The 16198-nt window shown below is 39.8% G+C and overlaps 1 long non-coding RNA gene across 1 annotated transcript in view; it reads left to right on the forward strand.

The window, feature by feature from the left end:
• LOC143655165 (uncharacterized) overlaps nt 1-13712 on the forward strand; it is a 49995-nt gene extending 36283 nt beyond the window's left edge. Inside the window, exons 2-4 of the long non-coding RNA XR_013162087.1 lie at nt 6724-6922; nt 12033-12085; nt 13392-13712. This is a non-coding gene — a long non-coding RNA (uncharacterized LOC143655165). The remainder of the gene's footprint in view (nt 1-6723; nt 6923-12032; nt 12086-13391) is intronic.
• The last annotated feature ends 2486 nt before the right edge of the window (nt 13713-16198 follow it).

Below are 16198 nucleotides of genomic sequence, written 5' to 3' on the forward strand. Positions count from 1 at the left end.
GAGAATAATTAAAGTCATAGGTTTGATTTCACTCAGAGAGAGACTCCAGAGCAGTGCTGTCTGATAGAACCTTCTATCAGGCATGTTCAATGTCTTCCCAATCCAATACAGTTAGCCACTAGACACGTGGTTATTGAGCGCTTGACATGAGACTAGTGCAACTGAAGAATTAAGCTTTTCTAAATTTTATTTAATATTTATTTATTTAAATTTAAATAGCCACATGCGGCTAGTGTCTCCCATATTGTACAGTATAGGCCTCAAGTGAAAATGGCAATGGCACAAGACTGGAGTCTCAAAGAGCATTACATTTCTGTATATATAGAAAGATAGATAAATATACCTGTGGATATACATATATGTGCAATGTTGTATGTTTTCAAACATGAAGTAGAAGTTGAGATAAGATGGGGTAACAGAGACAAGATTTATTCTTCACCTGAAACAACTGACACAAATATATAAACGCTAATTTCAAGATATTGGACGTCAAGCAGTAAAGAACAGTGATTTCTGAGAGAAAAAAACAAATGAGGGGAACATTATGATTGTTCCAACTCACGCCTAGAGAAAGTTTCTAGGCTGTGACACAGAAAAGAGGGAACTCAAGCAAAGCTTGACTGATTCTCTGAGTTGATGAGACACAACTGGGACTCCAAGAATCCAAGGCATCTAGAATTCGCAGGGCAGAGTACCAGAGAGGAAAAAGCTGCACAGAGAAAGAAAGCATGCTCTGGAGATCTGCAATGTGTCCCCATTGAGTTTTAAGCAGAGTACTGATTGGCACATGTGTGTGAAGAGTCTACCCAAGTTCAGAATAAAAACATCTGACTGCATTAAAGGGGACAATTCTTGGGGCTTCCACAAAGTTGGAAATAGTTTCTATCCCCATCAACCAGAGTGGTAAACTGCAAAATTCCTGGGATATTAGTGAAAATACTTGGAAAAATTTTGCATTGGTAGTGAGGGTAAAAAAATATCCCTAGACTAGTATTTCTCCATCAGGTGCACTTTCCCCCCTGGGGTCATTTACCAATGTCTGGAAACATTTTTGATTGTCACAATTGGGGTGGAGAAGTATTGCTAATATCTAGTGGGACAGGCCAGAGATGCTGCTAAACATCCTACAATGCACAGGACATATCTACAACAAAGAATTATCCAGCTCAAAATGTCAATAGTGGCAAAGTTGAGAAACTCAGCCATAAGCTCAATGCTACCCTGGTCTCAACTAGCACCAGTTTGAATGTGAAACCCAAAAGAATGTCACTCTTCCCAAATAACTATACTCCACGACAAAACTCAGGAATAGTTATAGGAATACAAAAATGTCTAGCATCCAACCATTTAAAATGTTGGATCCACTCCAATGTCTGGCATCCAATCAAAGATTACCAGCATGCAAACAAGCAAAGAAATGTAAACTGTCATGAAAAGAAAAAATAATTCATTAAAACCAACCCAAAAATGACACAGATGATAAAATCTGTAGGCAAAGATATTAAAAATCTATAACAATATTCTACATGGTCACAAAGCTAAAAGAAAGATTTAGCATGTAAATAGAGGCATGGAAGAAATGCAAAACATTCAAATGAAGTTTCTAGAGATGAAAAATACACTGGATGGGATCAATAGTAGATAAGACATTGCAGATTAACAAACTTGAAGATATATCAAAAGAAATAATCCAAAATGAAATACAGAAAGAATTTTTTTAATTAGTTGGTTGTAGAACAACTTCAAGTAACCTAATCTATACATAATTGGAGTTCCCAAAGGAGGAAAAAAAGGAGGGCGAACAGAAAAATATTTGAAGAAATAAAGGCCAATATTTTCTCAAGGTTGATCTCTTAAATCTCACAATTCAAGAAGCTCAATATGAAATAAATGCAATTGTTTCTGTTTCAGTTTTTGTAGAAGCTCTAAGACAGTGGATATCATACCTGCCAGCCTATCAAGGCAGGATCTGTGAAGAATTAGCCAAAAACCATTTTTGTTACACTCAGCCCAACACTCCCGGCTTCCATCGCATTGAGGGCATAAGAATGTTGAAATTCAAAAGTGCAGGAATTGGGGGTGGTGCAGTGACGGCTCAGTGGCAGAATTTACCTGCCGGAGACCCAGCTTTGATTCCCAGAGCCTGCCCATGCCAAAAAAAAAAAAAAGTACAGAAGTTGGGGTTCTGTGAAGACACTCATCCAGTATGCTCTAAGAAATGTAAATTTCTCACCTGCCACCCCTATTTCAAGCCCAAATTCTCAGAGCTAGACTAAAAGAGGATTGGATCAGAATAAGAAGTTAAAATTTCTAGGAAAGACTCCTAAAATCATTTTCCCTCAAGTATAAGAGAATGGCATGGCTGATGAAGCTCCTAGGAGGAGCATCAGTCCCTCAAGGAAACCTAAATTGTAAGGCAGCACTGCTGTAGTCATACAGCTTTCAGGGGATCACAGGAGAGGAGACGCAATTGCCTCTGGCTGCCCCTGCACACATTGTAATTCACGCCAGGCTGTATTGGAGTGTTCCAGCACAAAGGCTCTTTAATTCTGAAAGGCAATTCAGTCATGGACTCTGAACACGATTACAACAAAGATCTTGAGAGCAGAGTACAAGAATGAGAACACATAGAGAAGTGGAGCTTGGGAGGCAAAGGAGAAAGGCCTACACATCCCTGGCAACAATTTCCTGCCTTAATTAGCTGCCCTTGCTTAGGTGGCTCCTATTTCACACATAGATGCTCAATGGAGCAGCACAGCTCTCTGTCCCTCTCCTCTCTGTGGGGGCTGAGTATGGTGTGTGCGTGCCTGTGGGTGTGATGTGAGAGGATGTGCTGGAAGGTTAGTAACTGAATATCTAGCTTCTGGATTCCCTAGGCCCAGGTGGGATGAAACAACCTGAGGTTGTAGCTGCAGCATCAGCAGCAATTTAGAGCAACTTGGAATAACTGTCTGGGCTGTTTTTAGCACTGATGCACCATGACTTTGCACTCTCCCCTAATATAATTGATGGCAGCAGGATCCCCTTGGAAACAGCAGCTATGGCTAAAGGACACTTAGCCTTCCAGATCACATTACCTTGAGGTCCTCTTGCACAAATCAGGAAGAATTTCCAGACCTTTGAAACACTTCAAATGCTACATTTTTTTTCATAATTTGAGTGCAAAAGGAAAAAACTGATTGAAGATATTAACCCTAACTCTAATAGGAAATGTTAAACAGTCCTTCCAATTACCTTAAAAGCTGGGAACTAAATAAACAAATACCATCAAGTACAAAGTTGTGAATAGTTTTTGCCAGAGTCAATAAAAAAAGGAAAGCAGTGCTATAGCTGGCATGAATTTATTAGGATAAGTGCATGGCTAAGTTACAGAGCAGGTATCTATTAAATAAAATAAATTAAATAATATTGTCCTTTCATAAAGGGATGCTGTATCACAGATATTACAAGAATTCAAGATTGCTAAGCGACAATAGTTGCCCTAGCAACTCTAGCTATTTCTTCTTCAGAAATTTTAGAAAGATCACAGACAAGTCTCCCAGAATGTCAAATCTGATGAAAACACAAGTCTGCACTGCAATACCATGAACAATTAGAAAATATCTATGAGAATCACAGATTGATCACTAAAACTGAAATACACCTGAAGCTCAAGCCTATCAATGAGGAAACAAATTACCTCAGAGGTTAAATGACTTGCCCAAGATCACACTGTCTGGATTATTTCTCTTCCTGACTGCTGTAGAAACCACAAGTATGAGCAAAACCCAGTTATGGCCAACCAAGAGTTTACTAGGCCTTTCTTGCTAATATAGCCATCCTTAGATAAAGATTCCTGAACTATGACCTCTCTACTCTTCGTGGAGAGCTGAAGTCAGATCCCCAGAATCTGCAGAATTTAGAAACTGCTTTACCAATAGAGCCCCTTGCTGGAGCCCTCCCACTCAAGGCCTACCTAATGAACTGGGTTGCTCTGAAAATGCAGGACTGCAGAAGGAGTGATTGCTGGGTAAAGAAAGGCCAAGTCTATGTACAGAGGAGACTAATTTAATTTCATTTTCATTTCAACCATTTATTGATATAGGCCCTGAGAATACTAAGGTGGAGATTAAATAACCCCTGCCTTTGGAGAGCTCAATTAAATGATAAATAGTTAAATATGGCAAGTGCTGTATCAAAAGTAGGCAATAAGCACTACTCTAAGAAACTCTGCTGAGGCCGAGGGCAAAAGCTGATCTTCAAAAAAAGAAGCAGACATAAATCTCTCAGAAATAACAAGCCTTCCTTATTCCTCCACCTACTACCAAAAACAAGCAAATAAAGTAAACCCATAAATTGAGAGGATTGACTGCAAGAAGCAAGGGTAGCCTCACAAACATGAACAGTGGGAAAGAGCTACAGTCGCCAATGAGTTTGGAAAAAACTCGAGAAGAGCTGTGAGTGCCTTAAATGGGCAGGAAAGAATACTGGTTGGAAGACAGGGACACATCAAATACATCAGCAGAGGCTAAGCCAGAAAAGAGGTGTGCCTCATGCCAGTAGGCAGCAAATCTGCAGACTGCCCAAGAGGGAAATCTTTCCTCGCCAATGTCCACAGACTGGAAGGAACACTAGGTGATTGCCACCATGGGACTCTAGGATCCTATAATTTGTCAACTAAAAGAGATATAATTTTTGTTTATTTCCTTTGCTTTTATAACACTTCCTTCTGAAGCAGGTATAATGAAAATGGCAGAATAAGTGTCAACTTTCGCAACAGCCAACAAAGGGGAAAAAGCATTGTCTCAGGAGCTAAGTCTCATTCCTAAGTGCCACCTCACAGCAAAGTACTTTGAGCAAGTGACTTAAACTCAGGATACTTATCAGAATGGGAATAGCAATGTCAACACAAAGGGCTGTCGAGAAGATGACAATAGATAATATAGGTAAAAACTCCCAGGATTATACCTGCCTCAAAGCTGCCTCATTAAATATCCAGCTTCCACAACCCTCTGACAGTTCAACAGGTAGAAGTATGAAGCACCAAAACTATCCCACCTAGTCAGTCTGCAGCCATCTCTGGAGCAGAGTTCTTCCAATAACAATCAAGCCCTTTGACTCCATGTAGGTGTTTCTGAATGTCTGCTCCACTCACTGCTAGTCCCACAAGACAGTAACACCCACACACACACATGTGTGTACATGCATCTGTGATCAAAGAGGTTTTGGAAATTCTAGATTAAACCGTATATTTGACCGCAGAAAGTTCACAGAGACTTTCATTGAAAATCCCCAAAAGAGGAATATTTCCCTATTGCAATAGACCCCATTTAGGGAGCAATACCCCATTGGACTAGTGTTCTATAAAACACACATTTTGAAAAATGTTGACCTAGAGAAAGTAGGTCCAGAAACATTCGCCCTGTGCCACATAATCACATCCCAATATTGTCTTTCCAGGCCATGTGCAAAATTGTGTCTGCATAGAGCAGCAGCATCCTGATTTCTCCCATTCTGCTTCTTATGGAAACGCTTTGCCCTTCCCAACATATTAGTCAATGACTGATTGATGCCCCTAAAAATAGGAGAAGGAAGGACAGAGGCAGTGAGAGGACATAATCACTAAGACCAGCACCATCATTTCCCATTCTATCATAGGATATGTTTGCCCAATATGCTGTGAGTTTTATTACACCCCTGCTCAAAATTTTCCATGGCTACTGATATGCATGCTGAAAGGAGAAAAATAAGATGAATTAATGGATGGATACAGTGATAGATAGAAAGTGGATGAGTTTAGATATGTAATTGTCAGTGTCAGTTGCTGGCTGTAAAATTCTTTTAATTTTGAAATTTTTCATAACACAATTTTGGGGTAAAAACAGTCTGTGGCTCCCTAATGCAGTAATTTAAGCACAGAAGTCACCCAATACATGTTTATTGGCTAAAACCATAAACAAGGGATAAATACTTTGATAGTTAAAAAGTTCCATTGATGGAATACTGTTTTACTATGAAGGTCTTTTAATTGGTCTCCCCGCTTCTACTTTTGGCTCCTAAATTCTACTCTCAGCACAGCATCCAGTGATCCTTTTCAACACCTAGGTCAGTTCTGCCCCCTCATCTGCTCTATTCCAGGTACTCTGGTTTCTTTATTGTTGCTAAAACAGGCCCAACAGACTCCTCCCTTAAGGCCTTTGCAACCCTCGTTCCCTCTACTTGGAATACTTTTTCCCCAAATACCTTCATGGTTATTTCTCTTAACTCTCGATTCTTAGCTTAAACGCCACCCTGCAGTAAGGCCTCTCTTAACCAACCCTATTTAAAATTGCAATCTTCCCCCACCCCTGTTCGGATCTGCCTTCACTGTACCCAGATTCTGACCCTCTTCCTCCCCCACACTCACCCCTGCACTCCTTACTTTCCTCGTCCTTATCTCATAATACTTACCATCTTCTAACTTATTATACAGCTCATTCGTTTCTTATATATCATTCATTGCCTTATTTCCCCCACTAGATTATATATCCCAAGTGCCCAAATAGTGCCTGGCATATACTAAATGCCTAATAAATATTAGTTGAACTTGTGGTAGATTGAATTAGGTGTACCAGAAAAAAAATGTTCTTAATCTTAATCCCGTTCCTGTAGGTGTGAACCATTGTAAATAGGAACTTTAGAAGATGTTATTTTTAGTTAAGTTATGGCCAACTGAATGAGGATGACTCTTGGTCCTATTGCTAGAGGTCTAATAAAAGAAAAGCCACAGGGAAAGCTGGAAATCAGCGGAATCCAGAAAATAAAGGAAAAGACATCACTATGGGATGGAAAAGCCAAGGAACTCAAGGTTTGCCAGCCGGCAGAACACTACCGACCCTGGGAGGAAGCAAGCCTTCTAGCCAACATCTTCATTTGGACTTATGGCTTCTGAAACCATAAGCCAGTAAGTTCCCATTGCTTAAGCTAACCCATTGTGTTTTATTTGTTATAGCAGACTGGAAACGCAGACACAACTTAATATACCTTTTTGCATATGTGATTTTTAGATATGTAGGGTAGCATTTTATAACAAAAGCAGTCAGAAGACAAAGGTCTAAGATCCTGCTCTAACATCACGTCTCTACCTCTTTGGGACTGTCCCTTCTCCACCCTGATGAGTCTCTGTTTCTTCATCCACCAAAAGAAAGATGTTACAGATAGAAGAGGTGCCCAGCCATTTGTTTTCGGTATGGCTCCTTTAGTGTACATCTCTGGCTACTTATTATAAGCACCAGAGACTCACTATCTGAAGACTTTAGCCATAGGTTAGAGCTCTCCCACACACACAGGACAGACAAGAAGTGCCAAGGAGTTAACTCTCTGGACCAATTCTCAACCAAGACGGTGGTTGGTAAATGGATTCTGCAGCCTCTTCCCCCTTCTTGTGGAATAATTCTGAGGCATGTCCTACACTGTCTTTCCAGTTGCCCACTGTGATAACGTGCTCATTAATGCACCCATATTGATTTCCTTCCTTTTACTGTCTCATTCCCTACTTTGTTTCCTGGGGTCACCACCCAAACAAAAGACTTGCATTCACATTCTTGACACAGGGTCTGCTTCTTTTGGGACCCCAAGCCAATACAAGCAGTTGAGATCAACGTTTGTCAGACCGTATGCCACACAGTCCTAACGTTCCACAGAGGTGCTCAGGAGTGCTCCTAAAGTGACAGCAGCCAAACAGTGGGAATTCTGAAGCATCTCAAGGACCACACAACACAGTTTTATTTTTATCTGTTTTATGTATGCTGTGGTCCTTCATAAGATTTCCAAAAAAATGTGATATAATATGATAATACATAATACAATATTAGCTTCCCTGCAAAATGTAAAACTTAAGAAACCACAACACCAATTTTAATATTTAGAGCTTCTATCACCACTTTTATGTATATTCACATTCAGGGAAGATTTCCACATTCAGGCTTTGCTCTAAGGTTATTACAAGGTAAAAACTGGAAGATTTCCTAGTAGATTAGAAATGTATCCACCTGGGCTTACTGAGGCATCCTCACACCTGGCTGGGTATCACTGCTGGGGATGGGGGGTAGGGGGCGGTGGTAGTGATACTCTTCTCCCTCCTGGAAAGTGCTGTGTCACTCACATTCTCAGGAACTGTTTCTCTCCTGTCACCACTTGCCCAACCTCAGAAGAAATGTCAATATGGCTAGAGGACACATGGTCTGAGAGGAACTACTACCCTGCTTTTCCCTAGGTAATATCAGGCAAGTAACTGACATTTTGCTCAGGAATTGAGTTGCGAGACTTTTCATTGGGGAGTTGGCATTTCCAACAGGCCCGTATTGTGCAACTGAGGATTGTTTGTTTGTCATAAACCAGATCATATTTAACTTGGCTGCAGGTATACCAATATGGACAAAAATATGTTAATAATTGCATTCCCCATTCCACAACACTCACAGCCTTGCTACTGCTATCTGCTTAAATCTACCAGCACTAAAAGGCTTGAATCTACAAGCCTTTTAGTCTTGGTTATGTCAGTCCCCACAAGAAGCCCAGGTTCCAAAGTCATCCCTCATTACCCATATTCTAATCCCCAAAGTCTCTACACACCTCCTATTCTTTCCCCCTTTTTCACTGCTCCCATCTCCTGAAACTTGTCCACTATGTTCTCTGGAATTCAGTCAGTTGTCCAAAAAGGACCCTCTACCCTCAAAACCTCTTCTCTGAGCGTTCCCTTTACTATCTTGCTTTAAATTAAATCGGTTCTCTCCCAGGGACAATATTTCCCTGGAATCCTTAGTTTTTAAATGAACCAAAGAAAGCTTCCTTAGACTCCCACTACCAACCCACCTGACAGCCTCTCCCCTGCATACTCTGCCTTTCCATCTTTTAAAAAATGGATGAACTATACATATTCCTATCAAAAGCGAATCCTATCAGCTTCAATTGAACTCCATCTCCTCGGTAATTTTTCCATCTCTATTGAATCTTTACAATAGACATACAAATATGCCATTATCTTTTCCCATCTTATAAAACAAAAAAGCTTCATCTTGACTAACTTCCCACACCAACTGTCAAAAAATTTCTTTGCACCCTTTTGTAACTAAACCCCTCCCAAATGGTGGTCTGTAGTTAGTGCCCTTCCTCTTTCTCTTCAACCCACTCAGTCAGCTTTTGTTTGTCTATATCCCTCCACCTGACCTGCTCTTGAGCAGATCACCAAAGACCTCCATGTTTCTAAATCTAATGGCCAATTCCTAAACCTCATCTTACTTGATTTATCAGCATTTGACCAACTGATCACTCTTTCTTCTTTGACAATTTACTCACTTGACTTCCAGACTACCATAATCTCATCATTTTCCTCCTACCTCGCTGGTCTCTACCTCCAAGTATCTTTTCCTGTTGTATCCTTTTCCTCTGACCTCAATATTGGAGGGCCCCGGGATTCATTCTTTGGTCTAAATTTCTATTCCATCCTCAGATAAAGCAACTCATCTTCAATAAATTTGGTGAAAATATGCATAGTTTATTATATTTTCACCATAATATGCATGATGAAAATATAATAAAATATTTGACTGTAAGTCAGGATCCATTATTCCAATTCATCTTCATTTACTTCCTTAGTAATGCCCAAGCATATGGTTTTTAAACCCATCTCTATGCCAGTGACACTCAAGTGTATATCTCTAACACAAACCCATGTTCTTAACTCCAGACTAATATATCCAACTACTTACTTGATAGCGCACATATATGCCTGCATTAGTTTCCCATTGCAATAGAAAAAATTGCCACAAACCTAGCAACTTAAAACAATACCCCATTATTATCTCAAAGTTCTGTTGGTCTAAAGTTCAACTGGGCTCAGATGGGTTCTCTGCTTAGGGTTTTGCATGGCTGAAATCAAAATGTCAGCCAGGCTGGCTCTCATCTGCAAACTCTGGGGAAGAAAGTCAATTCCTATGGTAAGATAAAGATCCCTGTTTTCCTTGCTGGATATCAGTTTAAGGATGCTCTCAATTCCTAGAGGCCACCCACATTCCTCATCACATGTCACCCTCCATCTTTAAGCCAGAAAACAGAAAGTCAACTCCTTCTCATGCTTCAGATCTCTGACTTACCCTTCTGCTTTCCTCTTCTGCTGCAGCTAAAGAAAATTCTCTGCTTTTGAAGGACTTGTGTGCTTACAGTGGGCCCTCCCTGGAAATCCAAGATAATCTCCCTATTTTAAGATTTATTGATTAGTAAACCTTAATTACATCTGCAAAATTCCTTTTGTCATATAACAGAACGTATTCATGCATGAGATACTGCTTCATGTTCTTCATGGCCCAGGAATTATAGCAAGGAATAGAGGGCGACATTTTTAGAATTCTGCCTACCACAATGTGCCAACTGACATCTCAAACTCAGCATGTCCAAAACTGAACTCCTGATATTCTGCCAGAAAACTGGTTCCATCCTCAACCTTTTCCATCTTAGTCATTTGGGCTACAAACCTTTAGTCAAGGATGACAACTTCATATTCTACCACATATCACCACATCTGATCTGTGAGAAAATCCTGTTGGCTCTATCTTCAAAATATCCAGAATATGATCACTTCTTACCACCTCCACTCCTAATGCACTTCAAACCAGCATCACCTCTGGCCTAGATTATGCCATAGCATATCACTGAAATCCCTGCTTCTCCACTTGTTTCCTGTCATTTATACACAGCACAGAAATTTGTGGGATCCTTTAGAAACTTAACTCAGATCATGATCCTCCCCATTTTAGTTAGAGTCAAAGCCAAAATCCTTACAATTCTTCTACGAGTCTCCATGGTTTCTATCTCCTCCCTTTACCCCCATTAACCTCATTTCTTTTATTCTCCCTCTTACCAATTCTGCTCCAGTCACTCTGGTCTCGTTCTTCCTTAAGTATGCCAGGAATGCTCCACCCCCAAAGCTTTTTCACTGTCTATTTTCCTTGTCTAGAATGGTTTACTTCAGCTATCCAAATAGTTGACTCATTCACCCTAAGTATTTTCTCTAATGTCACCTGCTCAATGAGGTCGACCCCAGGCATCCTATTTTAATCTGCAACCTGCCCGCTATGCTTCCAATTCCCCTTTCTGTACTCTCATATTTCTTTGTTCTATAGTACTTACCAACTTCTAATATATTAAGTAATTTACCTTCCTTTTATACTTTTTCGTATTGTTTATCTCTCCACATCCTCCACCGCACTAAAATGTGAATCCAAGAGGAAAGTGATCTCTGACAGTTTTGTTCACTGATAAATCCCAAGGGCCTAGATATACAGTGCCTGATACATAACAGGTGCTCGATTAATATTGGTTGAATGAGTGGATTCATTAATTTTATATGAGATAGCAATATTTATTGATTTCCAGGGATAAGCCTGGAAATAATATCCCCAAAAGAGAGCCTTATAGTTCTATTACATGGCTACTCTTTACATCTCATTCACGCCCCACACTGAACAAAATTAATAATAAAATCAACAGTAACTCTTACCAACATTTCCACTTATAATAATCTCTTCTGAGATGGATCATATCTATGTGCCAAAGGATCCAAAAGTCTCCAAACCAAAATCATTCTATTTCACTCTCTCTTTATTCTTCTCAAAACAACTCCCTGACTAATGGGAGCAAAGCCATATTAAATTTCAAAAGTCCCAATATATAGAAGCAGATCACTGATTTCATAGTCAAAACTCTTTGTCTGTTAATTCAGCATCTCCTGAAACATGTGAGTGCCCCCACATTTAGAATGTCACTATCTTGTGATCGCATTCATGGTCAACCCTTTCTTGTCTACCTCTTTCAAATCCTAGGAATTAAGTTATCTTAATTAATAAACACAACTTAATCCCTAGATTCTGTAACCTTGTGTCTATAATATTATTTATCCTTACTTGGATAATAAAATTATCTAACATTTACTGAACCTTTACTAGATGTCAGGTATTTTGTCAAGCATTTGTGTCATAGAAACACTAAGGTTGATAGTATTATTTTCCTTTTTACAGATGAAAAACCTGAAGCATACAAATTCAAGGAATATCCCAGTATCCCACAGCAAGTAAGTATGGTTGAACCAAAACTCAAATCCAAGCAACTCTATTTAGCTTTCATACACCCTTACTGTTTCAGTTTCCCAGCTGCTAAAACAAATAGCATACAATGGGTTGGCTTAAGCAACAGAAATTGATTGGCTCATGGTTCTGAGCCTAGGAGAAATCCAAGATTGGGGTGTCAGCAAGGTTGTGCTTTCTCCCAGGAGACTGTGGCGTTCTTGGGGCTGGCTGCCAGTGCAGCTTGGTTCTTGCCTTTTCTGTCACACAGCAATGCTAATGGCAGCAACTCCTGGCATCTCCCTCCTCTGACTTTCATTCTGCCTCCAAAGAACTCCAGCAACCCAGATTAAAGCCCAACCTGATTCAGTGGGGCCACATTTTAACTAAAGAAATCATCTCGAAGAGATCTTATTTACAACGGGTGCACACTCACCAGAATGCAGATTAAGACATGTCCAGACTGGAGCACACAATTCAATCCGCCACACTAACCTTTTCATTTCCTTTTATTTCCTTTCTTCTAAAGCTAATTGTCTCCTCTTATTTTCATACAGTACTTGGTGATTTAAAGCAGTTGGTAACTTTTCATAGAAGCTGACACTTCCTACAATCCTGAAATCAGGCCTGAGGCAAAGGTGAAAGAGTGGAAATATAAAACTCTCTTTTATGACAGGAGGGTCAGGGATCTCCAAGTTCCAGGGAATCTATTACATGAATAATAGCTTTTGTTTATAAATTGATATTATATATATATTATCTAATTTAAGGTTCAGTCATCCAAGAAACATTTAACAGATGACTTTCTATATTATGTACCATTCTAGGTTTTGATAACAGTTTCAAAAAATAGGAGACTAGGTATTTTAATTCCTATCTCACAAATGAGGAAACCAAGGCTCAGAGAACTCGCATAATTTGCCCAATATCACAAGAAGGCATTTGATGGCAATGCAAAGACTAAAACCAGGGCTCCTAACCTGCAGTCAAATGTTTGATTATCCAGCCTTTCTATAAACTATACAAACTTTTCACCAAAACTTTCAAAGCTATGTTGATTCATTTGAAAATAAAGCTTGCTCAGTCTCCATACACACACTGATATTGCTCTCAGTACTTTATAGTCCCTGCTATTCTTAAACAAGAGATTCGGGAAAGAAAAGAAATGATTACATGGCTGAGTCCCAGTTATATGAGACCATGTCTAGAAACAACTTTTTTTGACTGTTAGTTTTCTATTGCCGAGTATGAAATATTCCCCAAATTTAGAGGCTCTAAACAATAATAATTACTTATTATTTCTCATGGTTTCAGAGGGTCAGAAACTCAGACAGAACATCAACGGGATGGATCATTTCTGCTCTGTGATGTCGGAGCCTCAGCTAGAATGCTTGAAGACAGGGAACTGCAATCATCTGAAGACTTGCCCAATCATAAGCCTGGAAGTCGATGCTGGGTATTGGCTGAGGGCCTCCCTGCATCTGTTTGCTGGAACACCCACCAGTAGTCTCTCCAGGAAGCCTGGACTGCCCCACAACGTGTTGGCAGGGTTCCCAGGGCAAGTGTCCCAAGATCACATGATGTGTATGTGAGACGCTTATTATAGGCCAAAGTGTTTGGATACCAAATTCTGTGTTCTTGGCACTATTCAAGTTCATTTTTAGCATTATATTTGGTCCTTGAAGTCCACAAATGTTACAGTGAATGTATTTTAAAAATCAGTTTCAGGTGTAGTGAAGAGAAAATAACTGTGGGGATGGAAGAGTCCAAGACCTGTAGGGCAAGCCACAAGCAGGCAGCTTCAATGAAGATCCTCAACAAACTCCCCGGGAGAGGCTGGCAGGCTGAAGCAGAGGGAGAGAGAGAAAAACAAATTTTTTTTAAAAGTACAATCTCCTAAGGAAAATAAAGAGAAAGAAAACAAAAAGAGCTTAAGCAGAGGAATTGAGAAACACAAGTGCCTTTAGTACCTTTAGAAAACAAGTCTGACTTGCTTCCTCTCCCAGCACAAATATGATGTGAGCAGAGGCTTGTCATACAGCCTTTCCCTCTTTCCCAGAAGAATATCCGTCCTGTTTTGTTTCACAAGCACTTAGGATATGCTAAGCACTCTTCTAAGTGCTTTACAAATATAATCTCATAAAGTCACTATATTGCTCACACATCATTTCAAACACATCATCATCCTTCTCAGAAACCTGCAAACTTCAAATTGTCACTCAAATTGCAAACTACTTAGCAAGAGCCTTAAGCAAGAGAATGTAACAGAAACTTCTTTCTAAAGTATGAAATGCAATATAAATGGAAGGTGCATCATTGTCACCAGTTGAGTTGATCTTTCCCTCCACTCCAGCGTTTCCTCTCTGCTCTAGTCAGGTGAACACTTTTTCTCCTTTTTACCAAATTTCCCTTCCTTCATCTCAGTGCCTTCACATAAGCTAATATCTCCTCAAACTCTTTGAGTTCAGAAAGTTTCAAATATCCTTCTTATAAGAGAATCCTAACACATTTGAGAAACTGGTGATCTGCTAGGTCACTTAGTCCTCCTAAGGCATTAAAATAATTTTCTCACTAATTAATGGCAGAATTGGAATTAGACACTGACTTCTAATCCTGAGTCATTTTAATAAGGAGAGAAATGAGCAAGAACCCAGTGTGATGAACACACAGGAATTCTAAGCACAGATGGATCTGTGTGGCACAGTGTTTAATTTGGTTGAAGTAAATTCATTCTCAAGTGAAAATCATTTTTTGTTTAAGACAATTTATAATTTTCATTTTCTTTCTAAGGACTTCTACACTATACTGTGTAGTAGTATTGATTTGTGCTCTGTATTTCATATTGATCCGAAGGACACTGCCAAGGTCTGCTTTAATCTATAATTAATGAAGAAAGTTTCCAAAGCCATTCCCTGAGAAGTTAATTCCCTTCACCTTACATGCTGCCCTTTTACAATTGAACACCTCACAGTGGTTTAAGGACATACTTTACCCTTTCCACCATTTCTGCTAAAAGAGAAAAATCATGTTTTTAAATAAACACCTAGTTGTTTGTTTTTTTTTTTTAATAATCTTTCACATTTCTATGCCCTTACGTTTTGCTTAAGAATGTTGCTGGTTAACAAGAAAAGACCACTTCATTATAAATCACTCTACTGATTCTCTCTTCTGTTGGCTAAGTGCTTCCTGGATTTTGTTGTTTTTATAAGAGCCCGTTTAAATTCAGCCATTATGCTCCTTCCTGACACAAAGAGCAGCGGTGATGAAATGGTAAGGAAAGATTGAGCAGGAACACATGATCTGACACTCAAGTAAATTCCAGCAAAGGAACAATACTTCCCACACACCTGCTCCAGTAGCCTACTTCTGGCTATGCAAGATTCCCTACCAAATCAGAACTCAATATTCAGCCTAAACTCTGATGGCTACTACAGGGTTGCACCAATGCCTTACTATTTCCCCCTTTACTCTCTTGGAATGTGCCCCTTCTCAAACCCTCTTCGCTTCTGTTCTAGTTTGCTAGCTGCCAGAATGCAATATACCAGAAGCAGAATGGCTTTTAAAAGGGGGAATTTAATAAGTTGCTAGTTTACAGTTCTAAGGCCGAGAAAATGTCCCAATTAAAACAAGTCTATAGAAATATTCAATCAAAGGCATCCAGGGAAAGATACCTTGGTTCAAGAAGGCCGATGAAGTTCAGGGTTTCTCTCTCAAGTAAGAAGGCACATGGTGAACACAGTCAGAGTTTCTCTCTGATCTGGAAGGGCACATGGTGAACACGGCATCATCTGCTAGCTTCTTCTCCTGGCTTCTCGTTTCATGAAGCTCCCTGGGAGGCATTTTCCTTCTTCATCTCCAAAGGTCGCTGGCTCGTGGACTTTCTGCTTCGTGGTGCTGCAGCATTCTCTGCTCTCTCTGAATCTCTCATTCTCCAAAATGTTTCCTCTTATACAGGACTTCAGAAACTAATCAAGACCCACCCGAATAGGTGGAGACATGTCATCACCTAATCCAGCTTAACAACCACTCTTGATTACATCACACCTCCAGGGAGATGATCTGATTACAGTTTCAGACATAGAGTATTGAATAGGAATTATTCTGCCATTATGAAAGGGGAT

Source organism: Tamandua tetradactyla, chromosome 14 (assembly GCF_023851605.1).
Source record: "Tamandua tetradactyla isolate mTamTet1 chromosome 14, mTamTet1.pri, whole genome shotgun sequence".
Classification (NCBI taxonomy): Eukaryota; Metazoa; Chordata; class Mammalia; order Pilosa; family Myrmecophagidae; genus Tamandua; species Tamandua tetradactyla.